Source organism: Panthera onca, chromosome A1, assembly GCF_046562875.1.
Source record: "Panthera onca isolate mPanOnc1 chromosome A1, mPanOnc1 haplotype 2, whole genome shotgun sequence".
NCBI classification, from domain to species: domain Eukaryota; kingdom Metazoa; phylum Chordata; class Mammalia; order Carnivora; family Felidae; genus Panthera; species Panthera onca.
The window spans coordinates 104,926,744-104,944,602 of NC_138339.1; the positions used below are offsets into that span (position 1 = coordinate 104,926,744).

Genomic DNA, 17,859 nt, shown 5'->3' on the forward strand with positions numbered 1-17,859 from the left:
ATTAGTATGGCTTCCAAGGCCCTCTTCAGTCCAACCTCTGCCTCCTTTCCTAAAGCTGTCTCTACCCCAGTCACACTGATCTTCTCTTAGTTCCTCAAATAAGTCATCCCCCTTTCACCCACAGAATCTTCACACAAGCTCTTCCCTCTATTTGGAGTTCTGTTCCCCTCCTTCTTAACCAACAGTAGTCTTTTCAGTATACAAGCCTCAAGTTGCCCGGGTGAGCCTCTCCTGCCCTCTTTATGTATTTCTTGTACTACTCTACTATATTCTCATACCATTTGGTACTTGCTTTCATCACTAAAGAGTTACTATACTGATGTATACATGTTTTCTCTACCACACAATAAGCTACAGGAGGGTAAGGACAGTGTCTGTCTCACTTATCCCTGTGCCTGGAACATAGAAGGCTTGTAGCAACTTATAACATGAAACTTGGTATGACGTTTAGGGAATAGCCTACTTCATTGGCTTTCAAGTCTCCATTCCTGGAATATTGGGACAGTGGCACAAGTTTAGAAAAACATTGCCTCTTTTAGGCAAGTTGGATTCACTGCTAGCAAGGTGGCTTCTGGTAAGAGTATTCAGAAACAGTTCAAACAGTTCAAGGAGTTAGAGATGTTCTCCGATGGATGTTCCTAGGGAACAGAAAGAGGGCACTTGAAATCTTGGCCTTCTCCTTTCCCTCTCCTCTCAACCCGAGAATCGTCAGAAGAAGTCTAAACATTACTGGAAAATCTTTTGCAAACTCGCTTCTCTGTTTATTTCCAAATAGTACTGTTTTAATTGATTCAAGTTTGCGGGACAGGATTCTAATTTCAAGACAACTCCCCAAACAATTCGCCACAGAACAGAACATTGGAATTATGGTAGGTATAATGAAAATGCCACTGCATTCTAACATTATCTCGTCCTCCATTGCTCCCACCCACAATTGGTTTTTTCGTACCAACAAAGACACAGCTGTATGAGCAGCAGGCTTCCATCTGTGGTCTCTTTTGCACTTGCACCATGCAGATCTGGAAAAGCAAAAAACGTTCTTTACTTGATTTTACGTTTTCCATCATTTTGCATGTGCAGAAAGAAAGAAAGAAAGAGCTGAAAGATCCTAGATCCTTGGGGGCTTTCCCTAAAACTGGCATTTCCAAGAAGTTCCATAGTCATTAGTTATATTTCTTTGGTCTTTCTAAATAATGTCATTGTCAAGAGTACAGAAGCAAGTGGGGAGGGATGAAGGACAGAAGGAGGACCATCTTTGTCCCATCACCTGGTAATGAACCGCAAATGTTCAGGGAAACTGCATCGTTATGCGAAAAAATAAAAATGATAAGGCACCTCCTGTTTTAGAATAGTTGTCAACTTCTTTATTCCCATTATTTCCTTCACTCCCCATCATTGGACTGCCGTCAAATATTCATCAAGCAGGTTTACTTGTCACAAGTCATCTCAGCAGACTTTAAAGCCTGCAGGACAGAAAACGTCCTGGAAGTTGTAGTGTTCTCTGATCACTTAGCTACTGCTTTTATCAGCTCTCTAGATGTTTGTTCTGTGCAGTTTTTCAGGCCACTGCTGCCACCGACTCCATATTTGTTAACATGCTTTTAGTGAATCAACTCGCAGTCAATCAACTGGCAACCCCCATTCATTCTTCAATACTCAGTTCAAGTGTCACGTCTTCAGAAAGTTCCCTCATTTCTACAGTACGAGTTAAGAATTAAAATAGCCATTCTATTTTTTTCTCTTATTGTTACAGGTACATATCAATCATACCTCTGGTTACAATGCTCTAATTTACATCCATGTCTAGATCCTTAATTCACTGATTCTACTATTTCCTACTTTTGCTTATGTCTCTAGAGTCTAAAATATGAATGAGTGAATGGAAGAATGAATGAATGCAATTCACAGTTTGATTTTTACTAATTTCTTAACGGTACAGCAAAATGCACCAAATAAGCAAAAACTCTACGAAGTACAGTATGCCATGCATTGTCCAGCATACTCCCTATAATACATGAACAGGAAGGTTTTTTCTGAAGAAACCAAAGACAAAACTGAACTCAAATTCTCATTTCTGTCTTCTCTCTGATCATTTTTTTACCATTTTAAAATACAAAGAATAACGGGGTGCCTGGGTGGCTCACTCAGTTGGGCATCTGACATCGGCTCAGGTCATGACCTCACGGTTCGCGAGTTCAAGCCCCGCGTCGGGCTCTGGGCTCACAGAGCCTGCTTTGGATTCTGTGTGTGTGTGTCTCTCTCTCTCTGCCCCTCGCCACTCATATCCTGTATCTCTCCCCTTCAGATATAAACATTAAAAAAAGTTTAAAAAATACAAAGAATAAGAAACCAACGCTAATTGCGTAACTATCCAGCTTACTTTACCTTGCCAAACTTTAATTTGCTCAACTAAAGCTTGTAGGGATGGTGTGTGGATTCACTGGGGTCATGCACAGCACATCTAACAGCCCCTATTATAGCGCCTGACAGACAGTGAGTGGTAAATAGTACTCAACTGTCATTTTTATGAATATCAGGAACTTAGCGTCACATTTGATTTTCCCCTATTCTCCCCATACCCCTGCTCATACAAAGCTGTTAGCCATAAAGGACTGATCAAAAGACAGGAAATGAGAGGGAAAATGTAAAATCAAAATGGCCTAAAACCCAGAAAATACATCTTTGAAGAGTAACAATATATTTTATTAATATCAGATCCACAGGCAATCTATCTAAAGGAATTTTCACTACCCACGTGTCACTTCATCTTTGATAACTAATGCTTTGACATATCTTTTGGCTCAAAAGACTTATCACCTTGTAAAGTATGATATGTGTTTACTGGGACAGCTGCCACAAAAGCAGTTCTGCAAATAAACTTTGTTTAACTTGCTGCTTTCAGACATTAGGGAATGATCTTTAATATACATATGTAAAAGACATACATATTATATATATGTATATATAATATGTACATGTATATATATATATCAAAGGCACTAAAGCCTTGGTTTCATAACTATAGTAGTCTAGTTAAAATTAATAGACAAAAGACTATAATATATCAAAGAGTAACCATATCTATATCAGCTTTTGTATCAATGACTCAAAATGATTCTCTTTCTTTTTTCTTTGCCTTACAATAAAAAATAATATACCCGACATCAATTACAGGCCAAATTTTAAACTTAAAAACAAAACAAATGTATTCCTAATATTTTCATCATGTATACCAAGATCTCTCATTTGCTACCCACGTAGGCATAATCAATAAGTCAATCAACAAACATACTGAGGACCTGGAAGGCACCAGTTTGCTGTTACCTGAAGATTTGTAGGTAAATAAAACACCCTACTTTCAAGAAACTTATGTTCTCATGGATAACACAGACTAAGAAATTAAAATTTTCATACTTTGTAACAAGTATCATTGTAAAGTTAATGATATGGTGCTTGTGGATCCCAGATGAGACAGAGAACCACGAAAGGCTTCCTGAAAGAAGAGGCATAAGTTCAATTTTAAAGCATGAACAGGAAACATTAGTCACTCAAGGAGGAAAGAAGTAACCAGGGGGAGGGACTGTTTGTGCAAAGGTGTGAATGCCAACAGTATAACTTGACCAGTGAGCTACAAATAGATCATTATAGTGCCGTATGGAGTAATCCAGAGACCATGGAGAGGAGACAGGGCTTGGAAAATAGCTTAAGATCTTGAAGGGTCTTGCATGTAAGGAACTTAAGCATTCCCATTCATTGGTTGCTTGAATCATTCATTTACTGCAAGTGGGAGAGGGACAGAGAGGCAGAGAGAGAGAATCCCAAGCAGGCTCCGCACTGTCAACATGGAGACTGACATAGAGCTCGAACCCATGAACCGTGAGATCGTGACCTCAGCCGAATCAAGAGTTGGATGCTTAACCAACTGAGCCACCCAGGAGCCACTTAAACAGTTTCTTGACAGCTACTGACAGCCATTTATGAATAAATAAGAAAGTGACAAAACCAGATCTGCATCTCAGTAGATCACTCTGGCTGACTTGTACAGATTGGATCATATGCAGAGAAATATCAAACTCTGTCACCCATGGTAAATGCTCTTACATAACAACCTAGTGCCCTTGAAACACAGAAGCAGAATTAAGAATAACTTCACAAAACAAAATAGAGTTGTACAGCATGTGATACGCTGATATTTTCTATTGTTTAATTGTTTAAAATTCTGGCCTTGGCCTACCAAACTGATTTCACAACCCTCGAATGGGATGTGACCCAAACTTTGAAAAACCCTTGATAAGAAGAAATAAACCAGAGTCGGGAAGATCAGACAGGAGGTTACCGTAGTAATTCAAGCAGTAAAAGACGTGGACTTAACTAAGGCAACACAATGAAAGGATGTGGTAACTTCTGCCTTATTAATAAAGCTCTATTTGTTTCTCTTGCTATAACCTAGTGAAGTAACTTGGCAGCATGAGTGCACTCCTGAGATAGTCATCATCTGAGTGTCTGCCATGTTTCACACTGTGCAAAGAGCTTTACACATATATTGACTCTGATTTTGATCGCCACACTGCAGGGTGGATACTGCTGTCTCCATTTTACAGACAACAATACCAAAAGCCCAGGGAAACTGGGTAGCTCGTTCAAAGTCACACAGACATAGATTAAATTAGTAGATAGCCAATATTTCTAGTGCCAGTTTATTCATACTCACTACCATACAACAGTCTGATGAATGAAAATATTTCAGTACCTCCTGATGACTATTTAGATTATTTCCAGCTTTTTGCTCTTCTAAACAATGCTACCATATATATAATATTGGGCCTATGTTACTGTGAAGCGAATTCCTGGATCATAAGATGGGATTGTGTTATAGAGCTATTTTATTTGTATTAGGAAGTCTCCATCAATTCCATTTTATTGAGGGTTTTGAACATGAGTAGTTGGATTTTTCCCTAGGAATTTTCTGCATCTGTGGAAATGATCATATGATTTTGCAATGCATTTCCACTAGTATGACAGGTTTTAATGTTTTTTATTCTAATATTAAACCATCTTTGCAAAAGCCTACCTGCTCATATTTCTTTTTTAGTGTACCAGTGGAATCTGGAAAACCTTTGATAAGAAGAAACAGGCAAGAATCAGGAAGATCAGACAGGAGGTTACAAGCAGGAGGCCATGTGGACTTAACCAAGGCAACATAATGAAAAGGATCTGGTAACATAATGACAAGTATTAATACACTAATATACATTTAGTTGAGACCTCTGTATCAATATTTATAAGTAAGATTAGTCTATTGTTTCTTTTCTGGTACAATCTTGTAAGTACTTTTTAAAATATGATACCCACTTCATAAAAGTAAACTTGAATTTTTTCTTCCTTTGTAGAGCACAAAATCTCCCAAATAATTAAGGAGCCTAATAGTCATGTCATCATAAAAGTCTTAGTTGAATTCTTGCATGAGACCATTGGAAGATGGTGTCTTTTGTAGGGGTGGACTTAGGTACTTTCTATTTTGGTCATTTTCATTTAGTCTAAAATGTATCCCTTAGTTTAGGATTTCAAAGTATTTGTACAAAGTTGTGTAGTCTCTTAAAATATTTAAAAATTTTCTCTTTTTAGGCTGATTTATCTTTTTGGCTTCCTGATTGTGTACAAATTATACTTTATCCCCTTTTTCTTGATCAGGTTAGCTAGTGACATCATTTTTTTTTTTTTTTAAAGACACAGCTTTTGGTTTTAAGGTATTTTTGTTTGCTCACATTTTAATTATACTGTTAATTTCTTTTGATTATTTTGGTTTATTTGTTTTAGTTTTTAACTTTTTAAATTTGATTTTTAAATTCTTTATTTCCCAATTTTTGGTCTTATGGATATAGGATTTAATGGAATGTTTCCAAGTGTGAGAATGTTTTGTGGGGTTTTTTTTTGAAATTAATTTTAGTTTAATTTTAGTTTAATTGCATTATAGAAAGAAAATGCTCCTGTACCATATCTAATACTTGGGATTAATGGATTTTTCTATGGCCTACATTAGGGTCAATTTTTGACTGTTCCTTATACATATATAAATACATAAAAATACACCAAAAAATATATATGTATATGTGTGTGTGTGTATATATATATATATATATATATATATATATACACCTTATATATGTATATATATATATATATATATATATATATACACCTTATATATGTGTGTGTATATATATATATATATACACCTTATATATGGTGTATATATATATATATATATATTTGTTATATATTTTTTGATTAGGTAGCTATATCTGATATATTTAATTGCGCAGAAAGATATATATGCAAACATACGTGTGTGTGTTTGTGTATAATATTATTAAGGGTTCCTACATGCAGTTCCTCACGTAGGAACCCTTAATAATATTACAGTTAGTTAGCAAACTATAGACTGGCCCAACCTGTTTGTGTGAATAAAGTTTTAGTGGAAAATAGCTACACCTATTCATTTAAGTATAGTCTCTGGCTGTTTTTGTACTATATCAGAATTGAGTCCTTACAACAGGGACAGTATGGTCCACAAATTCCAAAATACTTACTGTTTGGTCTCTTAAAGAAAATATTTGCTGGCTTGGTTCTATATCATCATTAATTTTCAGTCTAATTCATCTGTTTTGGATTTTAAACATTATTAAAATTTTTTTATATTATTAACCTTTTGTCTATTTCCCATTCAATCTCCTATTGTATAAAAGATGCTTCTGTGATTGTGCAAATACAGGTAATTTTTTATTTTCATTGTGAATTTTAGCCTTAAGTTTTATAAAGTACATTTATGTCTTTTTATTTTCATGTTTGTTTTGTTTGTTTTTCTATGGTCTTCATACAGCAATTCTTTTCAAGTTTTTATTTAAATTCTAGTTAGTTAATAAAAAGTGCAATATTAGTTTCAGGTGCAGAACCTAGTGTAGCTACAACACCCAGTGCTTATCACAAGTGCCCTCCTTAAGACCCATTGCTCATTTAACCCATCCTCCCCGGCCCACTTCCCCTCCAGCAACCCTCAGTTTGTTGTCTATAGTTAAAATCTGTTTTCTAGTTTGCCTTTTTATGCCCCCCCCCATATTAATCTGTTTTGTTTCTCAAAGTCCACATATGAGTGAAATCATATGGTATTTGTCTTTCTCTGACTTATTTCACTGAGCATAATACACTCTAGCTCCACCCACATCATTGCAAATGGTAAGATTTCACTCTTTTTGATGGCGGAGTAATATTCATATATCCATTATATATGTGTGTGTGTATATATATATATGTCACACCTTTATCCATTCATCAGTCATTGGACATTTGGGCTCTTTTCATAATATGGATATTGTTGACAGTGCTGCTATAACCATTGGGGTGCATGTATCCCTTCAAATCAGTATTTTTTACCCTTTGGGTAAATACCTAGCAGTTCAATTGCTGATAGGAGTTTTATTATTATTGAGAAACCTCCATACTGTCCTCCAGAGCGGCCACACCAGTTTGCATTCCCACCAACAGCAGTTCCCTTCTCCGCATCCTCGCCAACACCTGTTTTTTGTGTTGTTGATTTTAGCTATTCTGATAGGTGTGAGGTGATATCTCATTGTGGTTTTTATTTGTATTTCCCTAATGTTGAGCGATGTTGAGTGATGTTGAGCATGTGTCTGTTATAGCCGTCTCTGTGTCTTCTTGGGAAAAAGGTCTATTATCTTCTGCCCATTTTTGAACTGGATTGTTTTTGGAGTGTTGTGTTTTATAAGTTCTTTACATATTTTGGATACCAACCCTTTAGCAGATATGTCATTTTCAAATATCTTCTTTCATTCTCAAGGTTGCCTTTTAGTTTTGTTGATTCCTTCCTTCATTGTGTAGAAACTTTTTATCTTGAGGAAGTCCCAATAGTTCATTTTTGCATTTGTTTCCCTTCCCTCAGGAGACATATCTAGAAAAAACTTGCTACAACCTATGTCAAAAGAGGATTTTGATGGTTTCCTATCCAACAGTTAGATCTTTCATACATTTTGAATTTATTTTTGTGTATTGTGTAAGAAAGAAATATGTCTTTTTTTTTTTCCAATTTAAATTCTACCTTATCAGATACCAATATTTTGACCACTGCTCTATTCTCTTGATAAGTCCTTGACAATTATTTTAATTTCAACTATTCTGAATCTCTTTCATTTGGGTCTGTCTCATATATAATGTAGTTTTGGATGTTGCTTTGTTCACCAATCAGAAAATGTTTAATAGGTCAATTAATCTCTTTTACTTTTTTGATATGATCCATATTTTGGCTTCAACTCTGCCATACTGTTTTATGTTATATAAAATACTTAGCACCCTCCCTACATTTGGTTATTTTCTATTTGAAAATAGAACAATAGGGGCACCTGGGTGGCTCAGTCCGTTGAGCATCCAACTTTGGCTCGGGTCATGATCTCACAGTTTGTGAGTTCAAGCCCCATGTCAGGCTCTGTGCTGACAGCTCAGAGCCTGGAGTCTGCTTCAGATTCTGTGTCTCCCTCTCTCTGCCCCTCCCCTGCTCATGCTCTGTTTCTCTCTGTCTCAAAAATAAATAAAACATTTTTTAAAAAAAGAAATAAAATAGAACAATATTACAAGATACTATTTTTTTTTCTTTTCCCTGCATCTCCTTGAACATCTAAGTTGAAACAATATTAGCATACTCCCAATAATAACTATGAAGTAATCAGTAAGCTTCTTAAACTTTTCAAGTTTTTATTCTTCCCTAATATTTTGATAGTTATAACATGTTATCATTTTTAGAGTGTGTAGCTATTAAGCACTATATGTTTTCTTATAAAACTACCATATGGCTTTATCATATATGTAAATATATGTTTAATTCTCATTATCAGTATTATGTCAACTTTTTTGTTCTTTATTACTGCCTAAAGCTCATTCTCTAGTAAATTCCTCAGAAAAAAATACTCCCTGAATTACTGCACATTCATAACTGTGTGCAATAGTTCTATCAGGAAGTCAGTTTAGCTGATTATAAAGTGATTGGCTCAGATTTTCTTTTATTGAGTAAAGACTATTATCTTTTAGCATAAAGCATTACTGTCAAGAAGTCTGATGACATCAAATTTTCTTTTCTTGATAAATGTCTTGGTCTTTTTTATTAGTGCTCATTTTTCTCTTTCTTTAAAGTCCAGTAATTTCACTATAGCTGACAGTTCTGCTCATGTTTTAAGTGACATAATTCTAGGCCAAATTTCAAGATAAATGGTGATTTCTTTCAATGTACAGGTGTCTTTTTATTTCAAAACCATTTTCAAGAGTTACAGTTTTTAGTACTTGTTCTTTTCCATTGTTGCAGTTTTCTTATTCAAGGACCCCTAATTATATGTATATTGAACCTTCTTTGCCTATCTTCATCTTGCACTTTTTCTTGAATTCTTGTGTCATCCTAAATTTTGTTTTCTTTTTGCTTGCTATTTACTTTCAGGTGTTATTGGTGCTATTCATTTATTTTCATGTTTATTCTAGACTTTATTTTTCAAATAATTTTCTTCTTTAAATGTTTTAAAATTTATTTACTTAAGAGACAGAGTGAGCAGGGTGGGGCAGAGAGAGAGAGAGAGAGAGAGAGAGAGAGAGAATCCCAAGCAGACTCGACACTGTCAGCACAGAGCCTGATGTGGCACTTGAACTCATGAACTGTGAGATCATGACCTGAGCTGAAACTGAGTCAGATGCTTAACCAACTGAGCCACCCAGGCACCCCTGAAATAATTTTATTCTTTATATTTATTCTTGTTTTAGTCTCATTTATGCTGTTCTTTCATATCACCTACAACTTTTAATTTTTAGCTCATTTTGAAATGTTATGTTATCAGGTTATACTTTTTATTTTATGGGCATGTCTTCCTGGCTTCAACTTTCTGTAGAAACATTATTATGCTCCTTATTCTTGCTTTCCCATAATTACTAGACATGGAATTCAATTTAGTTTTCCTTAACTTGCAGGAAGGATGGATGGGTTGTAAAGCTTTTCTAGCATCACTTAGCATCTACTAGTAGTAGAGTTCTAATGAAGTGTTAGAAGCTATACTGTCTTACTTTCTGACAATCCCTTGGCTCTGTGCCCCTCCTCCAGTTTTATATAAATTTATTTCTGCTCCTACTGACACGGTTCTGCCTAATTTACATTACATTCGTGTCAGTTTCTCATAGGTTTGTGTTTCCTTTGGAGAGTTGATAGTGTTGCTCTGGACTTTCCGGACCTTACCATATACCTTGCACTCATTCTCAAGCTGGTATATAAAAACTTTTCCCTATTTTAGCTGCTGTTTTCAAATTGGCCTCTAATATTTTCCAGTAAGTACCTGTTTATTTTTAAATACTCCTGGTTTTTTGCTTCTTATTATTTGCCTACCCCCAGTTTATACAATGTCTTGATTTGTCTTTACCTCCTGTGAATTGTAGTGTTAGGAATACCTTATCTGCTAGTTCTATTGTAGAGAGTGCCCCCTTTTTTTTCCCCAAAGTGACAGCCTGATTGTTTGTCTGCATTTGTAGAGAGGTTCAAAAATATTCAAAAATTATACCACTTCCATAATTTTCTCAAAATCCTTATCTAACTTTTTCAAGTGATATTTAAAAGGCTTATATATGATGACAACCAACACTTGCAATTGTGACCTTTTATACTCATTTTCCCCCAGAAATTATTACTAAATCTGCATTACCTTTTTTCTCCTTAAAAAAAAATATGTCAGATGACTTCTATAGGTAAAGGTTTCAAGAGTAAAATTCCTTTTTCTAAGTGTTTTTAAATTGTTATTCTCGACTGTTTGGTCCTAGATCTTGGAATGAAATCCTCCCAAGGCCACCATGTCATCACATTATACTTAACCATTTTGGCTTTTTTGAAATTTATTTTTGGCTCCTACATATTTTTTTCTGGATATATGTTGAAATCATTTTAAAATACATGTTTTATTCTGAATGTTTTCTATTTGCAAGAGCAGGGACCCTCAGATATTTAATCTTTAATGTTGCTAGACCCAAAGGACCAATTTCTTGGTTATTGTTTTTTAACATATATGTAGTATATACTTAATAAAATAAAACATCTTACTAAGTGAGAATTTAGATTGTTTTCAAACTGTATCTATGACTTACATTGTTTTACCAACATCCTTGAGTACTTTTGTGAATATTTCCATAGAATGTATTCTTCATTCTTCATTGTAGAATTGCTCGGTGCATATTTCAAATTTTGGCCTCAATTTTCAAACTGCTCTTGAAAGAAGCTATAAGAAAGATGTACATTTTTATTCTCAGCCTAGCACTGCTACTCTTTTCTGAGAACTGGGAAGTGCAACAAACATACATATAGGGCTCTGTGTTGTAGAATGGAAGTGAGTCAAAGGTCAACCCATGAACAGGTCCAAGTTTTTCCTCAAAAGAACTGTGAGGGTTTCCCCAACTCATGGACAGATAGACAACTGATTACTTTAAAAATCATAAGTGACAAGCCAAGGCTACAATAATTTTAACTTGACAAAATGTCCTATCAACATTAGCAAGCCTGTACTTGGCCAGATGATATCACCCTCCATTCAACTTAACCCTTCTAGTCTTCTCTGTTCAGTGTATGGGTCCACTCCACTGCTACCATGCTTTGAACTTTGCTTCTTGTTTGCTATTTAGAAAATAAGTCACACTCCCTCAAGATAAAGGAAGTAAAAACAAAGCAACAGAATATAGAAAAGGTACAAGAGTAAGAAGATTATGCCTTAAAACCCAGAAAAAGCAGACACATCAGCAAGATAAACTATTTGGGGAGGAAAAATAATATATAAATAACAGCAAAAGAAAATTTAAGATAAATGAAAAAACTACCAATATATTCAAAACACAAAACCAGAAAGATGTTATTGAAATTAATAACATCAGGTAAAGTGAAAAGAAATCTGAAAGAACACAGGAAAAAGAAAAATGTCATTGACAAGAAAACCGTAAGGCAAAGAGAAACGTTGAAGAATACAAAGAGGGGCACCTGCGTAACTCAGTCCATTAAGCCTCCAGCTCTTGATTTCAGCTCAGCTCCTAATCTCATGGTTTGTGAGTTTGAGCCCCGCATAGGGCTGCATGCTGACAGTGTGGGAGCCTGCTTGTGATTCTTTCTCTCTCCCTCTCTCTGCCCCTCCCCTGCTCTCTCTCTCTCTCTCTCTCTCTCTCTATGAAAATAAACTTAAATTTTTTTTTAAATAAGAAAACAAAGAAATTTAAAATAGGACAAGTAAACTAAAGCAAACATTTTCAAGTATTACATAGATCATATCATAGCAAAGATACATATTAAAATACTACTATTTTCCGAGCAGTAAAATAGCAGACACTTTTAAATACATAAGAAAAGAGAGCAAAGAAAATGAAATAGAAGTAAAAAGATTGACACCTCACTGAAGGCAGACTTCTAGCTGCAGGCTATCTCATAGCAGAACACGGAGAAGCCCTTAGGACATCTTTTTAATACTCGCCGTTCCACTTCTAATCTCTACCAACTCTTGAGTGAGACTTTATCACTTCACTGTCTGTAAATTAACTGAATTTCCATTTTGAACCCCCATGTCAGATGACAGAAGCTAATTCCCATCAGTATGCCTGGGCCCTCTCTCCCTTTTATTTTCTGCATGGAGTCTAAGTTCTCAGGGGCTGACCAAGTATGACAATGTAGTAGAGTATGAAACATTCTTTTGATTCTTGAGGCCTGATGTCCACGTAGGTATGTATGTATCTATTATCTTCTTGGACACTCACTGTGATCCTTGAAGCACGTTAGACAGCCCTCTTTTCTGTTTGGCTTTTTTAAGACGGGTCTTCTCTACTACTTCCAAAGAATCTGTACTCTAAGACATGGGGACCATTCTGGTGGTTCTGTGCAGAGGTAGCCATTTAGAATCCTACTGGAATGTCACCATAATGGATTTCAAACTCTTCTCCAGTGTCTCCCAGTCTGACTGGTGTTTGACGACCTTCATGGGTCTATCCTGGAAGAAGGATCCAGGACCTGTCTTCCAGGAGGCAGAGCCTCTCTCATTCTTAGCCCAAGGAAATCTTTTCTGTTTTCCAAAGAAAGCTCCACTCTCCTCAAATCCATGCCACCTGTTTAGCTTAAATCTTGGGCCTTTGGCATTTTCAGTTCAAAAACTGTTTAGAAAACAATGAGCCCTGACCAACTAGCAAACAGAAAGAAAGGAGAGAAAATGGGAAATATTTGGAGAAAAAAATATTGGATACTAATTTCAAAAATATGTTCCTACTATGCAGTCCCTTTTCTCACTATGTCTTACTCATTTCAGAAATTTTTGAACTAAATTCAAAAGGTTGCTTTTAATTTTGATTTTTTTTATTTTTAAGAGTTTTAGAAACATTTTCTTCTTTTGGTTTACAGTAATATTCTTTTTGTATTAAAATACTAACAAGGTCAGGTTCACACTTCATTATTAATACCCTTGGCTAACTAAACATTGGCCCTACCCTTGGTGAGCTTCTATGCTAAAATTTGGGAGTTGGCTTTTTAAGGCGTAATTTAAAAAGAAAACATGAGCCTGTAATTCTGATGAAAATGCGGTTTTCATGGCCTTCCTTTGATATTAAAATAATCTTAAATTTTAGAACTTGCTTTTTATCTTGAATTGAGACCAGCTTTAGAAGAATGATGAGAGGAAGGGAGGGGAATCTTCTCCTTTACTGTCAGGTCTACAGATGTGGAATCAAAGCTTGTGTCCATGAGACAATTTCCAACGATATTCCATTGTGCAGTTTATGCCTTCTTTCTTCCACATCATCTGGATGGAAAAGAATGAGGTGTTACTCACTGACAGCCAATTAAGAGGTCTTTGTCTGAAAATTCCACAGAAGAGCTGGCAAGGGGGGTTGAAATCTATCTTGTGATGTAGTTGCAGAGGCAATGGCAGCTTTTCTTCAAAACAAAATGTATTTAATTGGAAACCTTCATGCCATATACCATTCTTAACATATTTTTTCCTATTAACAATCCAGAGCTCTGGTTCATACAGATCTTTCTGATGATTCTAATTTAAACATTCAAAAAAGATCATTATAAAGAAATATAATCTGTAATATCTACCTTTGTTCAAGGGAAATTATACATAAATCACCCAAGTAGGAGAAATATAAAAACCCTATATCGATAGGTAATACAAAGCAGAAAAAGAGAAAGTGGGCATTTGGATTTTTCTATGCCCTCTTAATTCTACAAATAACTCATTTGCCCCAATTAACAATCACAAATGAAATGACTGCTAATTGCTTTACTAAAATGACTTTGTTAAATTTTCCCACACCATTCCTTTAACACAAAACCTAAACACTAAATAAGGATTCTAATAATACATTCTCATTGATGAGAACATGAAGGGTCTGTCTATAACAGTTTCATAAAGAATATAATCAGGGTTAAGTAAATAAGGGGGAAAAATCATACAGACTGAAGAAGCAACAAAAATTAAAAAAAAAAAAAAAAGAATGTGAAAGAAAAGAAATAAACAATGAGGCTTCCAAAAATCTACAGTGTGGGTTTTTTACTATCTACTTCCCAAAATGGGTTAAAATACATCCCTTCCAATAAGGAATAGCCAATTATGTAAATCTGTACTCTTCACACAGAACACTAACTGAGGCCGGGAGGAAGAATGAGCAGATGGAGAGACCCTTGGGAGAGCTGGTGTAAATAAAACCTCCTGAGGCAGAAAGAATCCGTTCACTCAAGGGAAAAATCCAAGCTTTTTCAAACTGAAACAATTTTCTCTTTGTGCACTTAGCTATTTAAAGAGTGCAATACAAATGTGCAATAATGAGTTGGATCCATCATGATATTCAACCTTCCAAGGCAACGTCCAGGTCTGCTGTTAATAAGTTGTTATGGTTGATCATTTTGTAGAAAAGAAGATTCGCCTTTCAGAGGGCCATTTTTTATCAACTGTGTTCATCTCTGAATTCACTGTTCAAACTCACTTCAAAGCTCATCATAGGCAAGAGATCTCAGGCATTTTCTCACGGGCCTCACCAAGCACAGCAGTTGGCAGAAACACAGTGATGCTCATTTGGACGTGATCACGATGGTGGTCATGTATCTCACTGCTAATATTCACAACATCATTACGGAATGGGAGGAAGAAAAAGGTGGGTGGAATTTTATCTAACATACTATTTTTTCATGGACAGCTTTTATTCTGTATTTTTTTTCCTTTGCCTTGTCTCTGCCCTTTGTCTCTTTATCCTGTACAAACTCTCCATTACCTCTTCATCTCACCTCTCATGAACCAATTAAGCAACCTGGTGGATATTCTTCCCTACATTTCTTCTTGGTCGTTGAGACTAATGAAGGGAGAACTTGCCTTGTCAGAAATAACTGTGGCACAGGAATAGACAAGCAAGTTAGTGGAATAAAAGAGAGGGAAGAGGGGCTCCTGGGTGGCTCAGTTGGTTGAGCATCCGACTCTTGGTTTTGGCTCAGGTGATGATCCCAGGGTTGTGGGAACAAGCCCACAATAGGCTCCATGCTGAGCATGGAGGCTGCTTGGGAATCTCTCCCGCCCTCCCCCACTCTCTCTGTCTGTCTCTCTCTCTCTCTCAAAATAAATGAAAAACCATTTTTTTAAAAAAGGGGTGAAGAGACATAAAACCTAATATAAATTGGAGCTTAATATAGGACAAAGGTGATATTTCATTCAGTGGGAAGAGGTCATTTATTTCATGAATGGAGCTTGAACAACTGGTTGTCCATCCGTAAAAAAAAATTAAGTTGGACCCTTAGTTCACACCAAATGCAGAAACAAATTCCAGATGGATTAAAGACTTAGGTATAAACATTAAAACAATCAAAGCCTTTCAAAATGCTTCATGTACAATCCTAGAGGCAGGAGAGAATGCTCTACCAATTCTGGGAGCCCAGACACACTAAGAAATTACGGAGCTATCTAAATATTCAAAATTAAAAATTTTGTTGGGAAAAAAGACCACATTGGCAAAAAAATATTTACAACAAACCCAACAGGTAAATGATTCATATTGTCATTACACAAATAGGTCTTATAAATTAACAACAACAACAACAACAAAAGCAAACAACCAAATAGATGCTGGGGTAAAATACATAAAGATTCCTCTGAAAGCAGAATACCAAAAAGCATTCAACCCTGTTAAGGCCACAATGAGGTAATTTACAGCCATCAGATTGTCAAAAAGAAAGAGTGAGAATGCCCATTTTTGGCAGAGATCCAGGAAAAATTCTACTATATTGCTTTTAGAAATGTGAATTGTTAGAGTTTTCTTTTTTTTTGTTGTTGTTGGAAAGCAATCTGCAATATTCATCAATTTAAAAATACATGTACTGTAATCCACACAATCCCACTGCTACGAATTTATTCTACAGAAAGAATGGCACTAAGATATAAAAGGATATATTTACAAAGTATTTGAATGAAGGATTATGCCAGTGAGAAAAAACAGAAATAAAGGGAATGTTTATCAAAAGAGGAATTCTTGAAAGTATCGTTACATTCATAAAATATATTTCACAGCATTTAAAGGAACACATTAGAGATATGCTCGTTAATTTGAAGGTGTTTCTCCAGTGTGGTTCAGTAAGGAAATCAAGATTCAGAGAAGCTTATGCGATATGACCTTTTCATTTTTAATGAGAAAAAATAATATTGTGTATGGTTATGTTTTTTTTTTTTCTTTTTAAAAATAACACCTCTAACTGACATAATTCACTGTCTCATCGGGTACAATTTAGCATGTCATTTATTTTTATATTCATTTTAAACTGCCTTAGAAACCTACCAGAGGAAGCCTAGAGCACAGACTGTCTACCCAAGCTGAGGACAGACACACAGAAGGATCAGGAGCTTCTTGAAGCATAGGCATAGTTGAAAGATTAAACACTAAACATCCCTGGTTTCTGGTGCCAAGTAGAAGCATTCTTGGTAAAGAAAGTCAAGGAACAGTAGAGTCAAAATATATTTCACGTAGAGTTTCTTGGTGCTTAATAACTTAAATGAAACTCTTTCCTGATTATTATCCCGTTACCAGAGCACACATTATTACAAAACCATGGCTAAGAATATGATTGACAACTCACTCTAGAAAGATTTTCTACCTCCTGGCATCCTCTTCTTCCCCTCACAGCTCCACTACAGATGGACACATGCATTTAAAGGTAAGAACAGATGACAGTGACACACAGCTCCGTTCCAGGGAACATGGATCTCACCCTGCAGGAGATGTGCACTGTGGCAGTCCTGGCCACTTAAGGTTTAAATACTGAAAACACCTCAGAAAATATTAAACTGATGATTTTTACTTTCTCTTTGAATGCATACTCTGTGGCATTTTCTTATCTCGGAGGTCAAGGGCAGGAATTTCATTTTTTGGGGAGATTTTAGGCTTCATGGAAAGAGAGGCTTTGCTAAATTCCTCTATGCACCTTTAGCACATTAAAAGCAATCCTGGAAGGCCCAGCTAATTGACTTCTGTGGGATTCTGGAGATGATACCCCAAGTGCTCTTGTTGAAGGCTTACCTAGGGTACAGAGGAAGAAGGAGGTGAAGGAAAATCCCATCCCTTCATCGTTTTCCTCAAGAAAATCAAGGGACACCAAGGCGGGAAGGCACATCAAGTGGACATGTGTTTCCTGACTGTCCCTCTCTGGGTTTTTGTCCCAAGGGTGGGAGACCTGAGAAGGACCCTAGAAGTCAAGGTGCTGCCTCTCAGGCTGCCAGACACCCATCTGGGCTGGACCCCAACAAGATAGGGCATCACAGGCAATGA

The 17,859-nt window shown here is 36.0% G+C and overlaps 1 long non-coding RNA gene across 2 annotated transcripts in view; it reads right to left on the minus strand.

Moving 5' to 3' along the window:
• Positions 1-536: 536 nt before the first annotated feature.
• Positions 537-17,859, minus strand: part of LOC132681315 (uncharacterized) — a 234,699-nt gene continuing 217,376 nt past the window's right edge. For both annotated transcript variants that reach the window (XR_013556590.2, XR_009611003.3), the window contains exons 4-5: positions 950-1,019; positions 537-638 (exon numbers count right to left, since the gene is read on the minus strand). This is a non-coding gene — a long non-coding RNA (uncharacterized LOC132681315). The remainder of the gene's footprint in view (positions 639-949; positions 1,020-17,859) is intronic.